Below are 8,880 nucleotides of genomic sequence, written 5' to 3' on the forward strand. Positions count from 1 at the left end.
CTGGCCTATAACTACTATTAATTAATATTGCTCTCGACATTAGCCGAAACAATCAGATAGGGGTAAGAACTTACATATATAAACAGTTGATAAAGAAGAAGCAAGTAACCATTACTGGTAGATTATATGACTGACTAGAATATCCAAAGAAGAAATTTAAAAAGATTAGATTAGAAATCATTTTAAAAGTAAATTCACATAACAAAATTAATATACATAAATCATTAGCTTCAGTCAATTAACAAATAAAATATGAGAAAAAAATCTATTTCTAATTGGAACAAAATATATATACACATAAAGGTAATTTAAAATTTGCAACATATACAAATTTTGCTCTTAGGTAGATAAATAACCCTGTAAGAATGATCATGACAATTCTAAAAAAGAAGAATAATTGAGGAAACTGGCTGCGTCAGAGATTAAAATCTATTATAAAGCTATAATGATTAAGATAGCTTGCTGCTTTCTCTAAGGAGTGACAGAAAGGGCAATGTAACAAAAGAGAGTATTCAGAAAAGGACCAAAATGGATAAGAAAATATAAGGTATAGTAAGAGTATTTCTTTAAATAATATGGAACATCTCATTGCAATAACTATTTGTTATGGAGTGGATTGTGGAATGGAGTGCCTCAGTATATGTGTAAAGCATATCCCAGAGATGTGAGAAGTGTTGATGTCTAAAATTAAATTATAATAAAGAATACTAGAAAATCATGTGGACTTTTGTAGCAACTTAGAGTAGGTAGGCTTTTCTAACTAAGATGCGAAGTCTAGGCTCATTAAAGAAAAAAATGAAAATTTGATTACATAAAAAACAAAATTTAGCAGAGAAAAAAAAAATCCTGTGCACATGTATAATTAACATGGTTATTAAAAAGAAAATGAAAAAATAGTTGCAAGATGGACTAATCTCTAATGTCTTTAATATATAATCTTCATATACAATGAACAAATTAATAAGAAAAGCAAAAATTCTATAGAAAAAGAGAAAGGGGGAAGAATATGCAAAGAACATTCACAGAAGAAATATGGAAAGATACTGAACTCATAATAAAGTAAATAAATAAAACTATAATAAAATACACGTTTTTAACCTTTCATCCTAGCAAAGATCAAAAATTCAATAATAAACTATTGATGCATGTAGAGTCTAAATGGGTACTCTCTCTCCTTGACGCCACAAATTCAGCTATAGAAATTCACCCTGAGACACTCTCGGTACATTAGTGTGAAAACTAATCTAAAAGTCTATTCAGCACAGCATTATTATCAGTAGCAAAAGATAAAACAACCAAAATGTCCATCATCATGGAGTGGTTAAATCAACATTGGTACCCACATCCAACTGAACACAATACCACCATTTTCTAGAACAGTAAGTGTTAATGTATGAATTAGAGCTAAATACCTCAAAGATACATTGTTATGTCAATAAAAAACAAGAGAAAGAACAGTTTCAACCATATACCTATGATGCTTCTATCTGTGTGTGCGCACGTGTGTGTTTAAGAATTAGATAGGAATGTGTGTTGGGAGAAGACTGAGGGACTAGAGGTCAGGGGTTGGAAAGAGGCCCCCTTTTATTTTTATTATTTTTTGAGAAGGAGTCTTGTTCTGTGGCCCAGGCTGGAGTGCAGTGGCACCATCTCAGTTCACTGCAATGTGCCCCTCCTGGGTTCACGCAATTCTCCTCCCTCAGCCTCCCAAGTAGCTAAGATTACAGGCACCTGCCACCATGCCTGGCTAATTTTTGTATTTTTGGAAGAGACGAGGTTTCACCATGTTCGCCAAGCTGGTCTCAAACTCCTGACCTCAAGTGATCTGCTTGCCTTGGCCTCCCAAAACGCTGGGATTACAGGTATGAGCCACTGTGCCCAGCCAAAGGAGGCTGTTTTCTTCCTGTTCTATTATTTGTTATTTCTTTTATTTTGCACACGTATTCATTTTTTTCTAACACAAACTAAAATGCTGAGATCTTTGAAAACATTTTATAGCAAAAGCAATAAAAGAAAAAACAGGTAAGTCAGACTTTATCAAAATTAAAATATGTGTGTTTCAAATAATACCATCAAAAGTAAAAAGGCAACCCACAGAATGGGAGAAAAATTTTGCAGATTATAATATATATATGGCAAGGGACATATATCCAGAATATACAAATAATTCTTACAACCCAATAAGATAAATTACCCAATTAAAATGATGGGCAAAAAATTTTAAATAGACATTTCTCCAAAGAAGTTAAACAACTGACCAATAAGCATACAGAAAGATTCTCAACATCATTAGCCATCAGAGAAAGGCAAATCAAAACCACAATGCAAGGCACAACTTCACACTCACTCACTATGATTAAAAAGACAGTAAGAAATGTTGGTGAGTGTCTTACTCCATTTATGCTGCTATAATAAAATATCCAAGACTAAGTATAATATGCAAAGAACAGAAATTTATTTCTCACAGTTCTGGAGTCCAAGATCAAGACACCACTAGATTCGGTGCCCGGTGAGAGCCATCAGTGCAGCTTCTCCCCACAGCATGGCCAAAAGCAGAAGGGCAAAAGGGGTGAACGCCTTTTTTATAAGGCACTAATCCAATTTATGAGGGTGGAGCCCCCATGACCTCATCACCTTCAGAGGTCCCCACCTTCTAATATTGTTGCATTGGGAATTAAGTTTCGACATGAATTTTGGAGGAAACACAAATATTCAAACCATAACAGTGAGGATGTAGAGAAATTGAAACCCTCATAAATTGCTGGTGAGAATGTAAAACAGTGCTACCACGTCGAAAACAGCTTGGCAGTTTCTCAGAACGTTGAGCTTAGAGTTACAATAGGATGTAACAATTCCATCCTTAGGTTCATCTCCAAGAGAAATGGAAATACACATCCACACAAAAACTTACCCATGGCCGGGCGCGGTGGCTCAAGCCTGTAATCCCAGCACTTTGGGAGGCCGAGACGGGTGGATCACGAGGTCAGGAGATTGAGACCATCCTGGCTAACACAGTGAAACCCCGTCTCTACTAAAAAATACAAAAAAACTAGCCGGGCGGGGTGGCGGGCGCCTGTAGTCCCGGCTACTCTGGAGGCTGAGGCAGGAGAATGGCCTGAACCCAGGAGGCGGAGCTTGCAGTGAGCTGAGATCCAGCCACTGCACTCCAGCAAGGGGGACAGAGTGAGACTCCGTCTCAAAAAAAAAAAAAAAAAAAAAAACTTACCCATGAATTATGTTCCTAGCAACATTATTGATAATGACCTATATGAGAAAACAACCCAAATACCCATCAACTGGTAGATAGGTGGATAAATTATTGTACAATACAATAGAGTATCACTCCACAATAAAAATGAATGAATTACTGATATATGAAAAGGAATAAATTACTGATACATGCTATAACATGGTTGAATCCTGAACACATTACGCTAAATAAAAGAAGCCAGTCACAAAAGTCCACATATAGTATGACCCCATTTCTATAAAATGTCTCACATAGGCAGACCAATAGAGACAAGAGGTAGATTCATGGTTGCCTGGGGCTGGAGAAAGGATATTGTGGGGAGGGAATGGGGTGTCACTGCTAATGAGTACGAGATTTCTTTTTGGGGTGTTGAAAATATTCTAACATTATGCTGCTAGTTACACACACTGTGAATATGGTAAAAACAGTGAACTGTACACTTTAAATGGGTGAATGTTATAGTATGTGAACTATATCTCAAACTCTTTTCCCAAAAAAAGGGAAAAAGATATGTCATGCTGGAAGGTTTCTTAGAGGTTAACTGCTCCAGTTCCTCCTTTGCTCCTCTGAAAGCTGCCACCCAGAAAAGGTGTCAGGTGACCTTCTACGGGAACACAGATGCACAGGGGCAGATCAAAAATTGGAGGTCAAGCCTCCCACGTGCTGGAATGGGGGCTTGTCCAGGACAGGAAATGCAACCTCTACATGCCTGCTGATGATACGGCCCTTTCTGGGCTCTCTCACTCCAACGGAAAGTTTTTCCCACTGGGATAATGCAGCAGTATTGTACTTGAGCCAGACACTGCCAAAGAGGGCCACTCTTTCTTTTTTGCTGCTTTTTTTTTTGGTTTTTTTTGTTTTTTTTGTTTTTGTTTTTGAGACGGAGTCTCGCTCTGTCGCCCAGGCTGGAGTACAGTGGCACGGTCTTGCCTTACTGCAAGCACCGCCTCCCAGATTCACACCATTCTCCTGCCTCAGCCTCCCAAGCAGCTGGGACTACAGGCATCCACCACCACGCCCAGCTAATTTTTGTATTTTTAGTAGAGATATGGTTTCACCATATTAGCCAGGGTGGTCTCAATCTCCTGATCTCATGATCCACCTGCCTTGGCCTCCCAAAGTGCTGGGATTACAGGCGTGAGCCACCACACCCAGCCGAGGGCCACTCTTTCATTCAACACGTATTTATTAGGTACCTCCATGTGCCAGGCAGTGTGAAGGGTTGGGGAGGCAACAGTGAACAAGACAAAACATTCTCTTTCTTCATGGAGGTTGCATCTCAATGATGATAACAGCTCATTTTTGTAACACATCATGTGTTATGCACTTTACATGGATTATCTCATGTTATTCTCACAGCAGTCCTATGGTAGGGGTACTCTTATTGAGCCCATTTTACTGATGGAAACACTGAGATTCAAGGAGGATACGTAGCTACCCAAAGTCACAGAGTTAATAAATAATACAGTCAGACTTCAGTCATGACAGTCTGACCCTGGAACTATGCTTTTAACCCCTATACTGGTCACTTAAACTATGCAGACAGTAAACAGGGACAAAACCAGTCAATTAATTATAACAATTAGTGATGAACAGGGGACTGAAAAATGTTGGAAGGGGTGTTTCGATAGCATTTAGATGAAGTGATTGGTCTATATGAGGATGGCCATTTAGGCTGAGACCTGACGCATGAGGATCCAGCCATGGGGGCAAGAAGAGAAGGTGGGGGTGCCTGATGGGCTGCAGGCTATGGAGCACCGGGGGGTCAGAAGAGGCAGGAGGCAGGGGGCAAAGCAAGCCGAGCCTGTTTGTCCATTCTAAATGCAGTGGTAAGTCACTGGATGCTTTTAAGCAAGGTGGTGTACAGAGTGGTAAGATCTGATTTATCAAATCCCTCAGGCTGCTGAGTAAAGGTTGACAAGAAAGGCTGAGAGTAGCAGTAGAGAGACCAGCTGGGAGGCATTGCTGTATCCCAGATGAGAGACGCTAGTGACTTGGACCAGGTGGGAGCAGGGGAACTGGAGGGAAGGGGACAGATTTAGTATGTGTATTTGAAGTAGGGTCAATGCTCTCTGATGATGGATTGTGCATGGAGGGGGAAGGAAGGGGAAGATACTGCTGGGTGCGGTGACTCACGCCTGTAATCCCAGCACTTTGGGAGGCCAAGGCAGGTGGATCATCTGAGGTCAGGAGTTTGAGACCAGCCTGGCCAACATGGCAAAACCCCATCTCTACTAAAAATACAAAATTAGCCAAGCACGGTGGTGCATGCCTGTAATCCTAGCTACTTGGGAAGCTGAGGCAGGAGAATCGCTTGAAACCTGGAGGCAGAGGTTGCAGTGAGCCGAGATCATGCCATTGCACTCTAGTCTGGGCGACAGAGAGAGACTCTGTCTCAAAAAAAAAAAAAAAAAAAAAAAGGAAAGAAAGAAAGAAAGGGAAGATAGGTGGCCTCGAGGACGCTGACCTGGTCTTAGGTGAAAATGTCCCCATGTATCAACCATATCTTTTCTGTATTCGGATGCTTTCACCTCTGGGGTCTTGCTGACTTTGGAGAAACTGCCCCTCCCAGGATTAGCCAGTTCCTAGAGAGAGTAAACAACCTTCTGGAGAGCAGCTTTTCAAATGTAAACCAACCAATCCGGAGCTAAAGCCCCATCACCTCCTCTACCGGCTCTCACACTCTGTGCCAGTACCCCCTGCCTTAATCACCCCACAGCCAGGTACCAGACAGCTAGGGAACTACGGACAGCCCCTATGTCCCAGAGCCCACTGAAATTCTTCAAGCTAGCCTACAATTATCCAAAACCTGCTTATCCTCTCTTGCCCATTCCTTCCACAGAAATCACAGTAAAGGGCTCTGTGAATAGCTCCTCACTCTCCATCTGCCTCCTGACCCCCCTGGTCCTTCCCCATGTGCTCTGCTGTGACCCCACTTCCCACCAGCATGGCGTGCTCCCTCTTCTTAGGAACTGGGAGTAAATATGTATATATTTAGACATAGGATCTTGCTCTGTCACCCAGGCTGGAGTGTGGCGGCATGATCATGGCTCACTGTAACCTCAAACTCCCAGGCCCAAGCAATGCTCCTCACTCAACTTCCCACGTAGCTGGGACTACAGGCACACACCACCACACCTGGCTAATTTTTTTTTTTTCTTCTTTTTATAGAAACGGGGTCCCATTATATTGTACACACTGGTCTTGAACCCCTGGCTTCGTATGATCCTCCCGACGTGGCCTCCAAAACTGCTAGGTTTGCAGGCATGAGCCACCATGCGTGGCCTAAGGCACTGTATTTTAAAACACCTCAGTCTGGCAGAATCTCACTCCTTGGGAGACAGAAAAAGGACACTGTGTAAAGCAGACCCAGAGTTAGGCTGTACACAAGAACAGAGGCCATGCTGTGGCCTAACAAGGATCTCCTCTGGCTTGAGATCAAGAGGGAAAGTCTCTCTTGTACTCCTGAAAGAAGCACAAGAGTACGTGAGGCATGACTCCTCTTCCCCATCCCAGCCCCCAGCCGGGTCATCTCACTGATACCCTTAGGCCAAGAAACAGGCCTGGCTTCTCACTCTACTGTTCCACTGCAGAGGGTGGGGAAGGAAGCTCCAGGCCCGGAATGAGGGCCTGAGTCATGGGCTCCCAGCACTGTTCCTTCACTATGAGCTGCACTCGGACACCCACCACTATCGATATCACAGACATTATTTTAACAATAGCTTCTAAGACAGTTAAGTCAGTGAATATCTGTGCCTGGGGAACCCTAGGCAGGGTGTGTAAGTGGGTGGGACAGGGGTGACTGAACATACCAACACTATTAAAAGAGGTAAAAATTAGCAGAGGCACTTAGAGGGATTTCCAAGAGTTGTTAAAGGAGATCAAAGCCTTTTCTTCCTCAATAAGACCTTAACTGTGCTGTGAGTTATCACGATTAAGCAGTGGGTAGCAAATAAAATGCCCTGGCTCTTTGCAAAGTGAAGCAAGGAAATTATGAAACTGGGTTTCAACAAGCAAGATTTTCAAACTCCTCCCAGAAACGTTATCATAACACTAGATTCTGAGGCAGCGTGAGTGTGGAGACGCGCTCACTCCACTGCGTCCACTCTACAGTGTTGAGGCAGAAATGGAAAATGCCAGGACAGGGCGTCTGAGCCAAGGCCTGCAAGGCACAGATGGGCGCAATGAGGCCCAAGAGGTAATGAGATGTGCTTGAGGCCACATGGCTGGGGAGAGGCAGAATCACGCCCGACACTTGTAGGGTGGCCTGTTTCCAGGCCAGTAGGCATTTTTGAGTGGGGGCACACGTAACCTTGGAGTTCCTTCCGCTACTCACCCCACTTATTGGGCTGCCATTCCCAGGAGACGGCCCCAAGCACGCCAGGCTCTTTGCATTTGACCTTCATGATGTGAACAGGCAGCTCTCTCCCAGGAAGTCCAGGCGAGGTGGCCGATTCTGCTGGCCGCCATAGCACTCAGCTGGTGACATGGTCTTTCTCTCTCCTCGTCTACAGTGGCTGGCTGCAGCTGCATGGAGGGCCCAGACTTTCATTCAGTTATCCTTGTATTCTCAGTGCCCAATATCGTATCTGGTACTTATTTCATAAATACCGGATGAATGCATGACTGGAGAGGAAGGAGACAGAGAGGAAGAAAGGAGTGAGGAGCGGGGACGGAGGGAAGGAGGGAAGCTCTGTCCCAGGCATCTTCTCTTCCATCTTCCCCCACCCAAACTCACTGTCCCACTCCCTCAAGTCCCCTCTCTCTGCTTTATAATGTGCCATTCAAATTATCTGACTAATCAATTTTTACTAAGGAATAGTGAATTAGAATGGCAAATTAATCTCTCAGCAAACTTTAAACAGAAATATATATATGCCATATATACCTAAACAAAAGTCCATATATATATTAAACATTAAAGATTAAGCATTTAATCTTTGTTAGTAAAAGCAAATGGACATCTCAGAAAGGAATATATATATATTCCTAAACAAGAGAATCCCTGTGGCAAACTTCTGTGAGAGAAACTGGCAGCCTTTGAATATCTCTGAAATTGGCATTTTCTCACTACGAATAGAGGCAGTCCCATTCATTAATCCAAAAAAAATAATTACATGTACAATCCAAAGCAGAAACATGTCCCATGCTTCTCCGGTTTTACAGAACTGAGCCTCTTATCATAGCTGAAAATAGGCAGGGCTTTCTTTTACATAACTCAAAATACTAATTCCTCCAAGTAATGTCATTCTGGTTAAAACATTCGGGGGAACGCACTATCAGATTTGACTGTTGATCCAACATTGGCCTATCACAAAATTGCTGCTTGAACTCTTGATTATTCTCTGGATGTCTTTTTTTTTTCTAAATTAATTTTTCTAGTTTTAAAATAATTTATCACTAAAAATGGCTATCCTACTAATTCCACCAAAATATTAAACATTTAATCTTAGTTAGACAGAATTTTTTTTTTTTTTTTGAGAGAGACTTTTGCTCTTGTTGTCCAGACTGGAATGCAATGGCACGATCACAGCTCACTGCAACCTCCACCTCCCGGGTTCAAGCAATTCTCCTCCCTCAACCTCCCGAGTAGCTGGGACTACAGACATGTGCCACCAGACTTGGCTAAT

The sequence above is a fragment of the Macaca mulatta genome, chromosome 18, assembly GCF_049350105.2.
Source record: "Macaca mulatta isolate MMU2019108-1 chromosome 18, T2T-MMU8v2.0, whole genome shotgun sequence".
Taxonomy (NCBI): Eukaryota; Metazoa; Chordata; class Mammalia; order Primates; family Cercopithecidae; genus Macaca; species Macaca mulatta.